Source organism: Entamoeba invadens, assembly GCF_000330505.1.
Source record: "Entamoeba invadens IP1 unplaced genomic scaffold scaff_1105074726553, whole genome shotgun sequence".
NCBI classification, from domain to species: Eukaryota; Evosea; order Mastigamoebida; family Endamoebidae; genus Entamoeba; species Entamoeba invadens.
In genome coordinates this window covers 12,743-13,856 of record NW_004440250.1, presented here as the reverse complement: position 1 = coordinate 13,856, position 1,114 = coordinate 12,743, and positions in this window count along the sequence as shown.

Here is a 1,114-nt window from a genome sequence, read left to right as displayed (position 1 = left end):
AAAAATATTGTTTGTTTTACAAATATTTTAAATAATTTCATTTATATTTGATATAATAAAAAATGTGTTTAACTAATAACAATAAAGTCAGTCTGGAAACCTTATTTATTCCAAAAACTTTATTTATCGACAAAAATAGGTTTTTTATTGTTATTTGGTTTTGTTTTTCAAATTTATATTTTTAATTTCAGATCTATTATTTTTAAATGAAAACGAACTTGGACAAATTAACTGATTGTGTTATTTATGCTCAGACACTGAGTATAACAATAGAAAAAGAAGCCACCCTTTATAACAACAATAAGGCAAACCTTTTATTGTGTAAAGTAGTAGACACATCAAGAGAAATACAGGAACAATTGACTAAGATCAAAAATAATCGATTGTGTTAAAGACATCAGAGAAAAGATGATGATAGCTTTAGATAAATATGAAGATATTGCTGCATTTGCAACACAAATTAAGACTTTCCCCAGATCTGGGTTTACTCAGATGATGAATAACGTGCATCTTGTAGTTGGAATGCCAGGAATTGAAGAGGTTAACAATAATGATACAATTCGGAAACTCGAAGAACTACACAACCAGATTCAAACTGTGGACATTTGTTCTAAAGATGAATCGAAGGATTTATAAAAAGATAGTTCTCATAATATGGATATTAATATTGCTTGTTGTCTTCCCTCCAACGAATTTAAACTTGAAAACAACAAAAAATTAGAAATCCAACTTTGTAAAATAACATCCAATGAAGACCAACTTAAAGAAGAAATGGAGACTATTGTAAATTGCGTTCGTTCCTTTTTGACATCTTCTGTGAATGTTACAAGTCCTAACAGGAGACACCAATTGTTTCATTTCTACAATTACATCAAAGACAATACCATTCTTAATTCATTTTCAGCAATTTCCACCCTCGTTCCATCAATTTCACAAGTCGTACTTCGCAATCAAGTTCTCTATTTCACAAACAAACCGGGTTATTCGGGAAGGCCCGCTTCCTTAACAGAAAAACAAAAGAATCGCATGGTCGAATACATCGAAGAACAACAGAAGAAAAAAAGACCAACTGATTTTTATGGTTTGGTAAGTTTGCTTGAAAGAGAGTTTAATA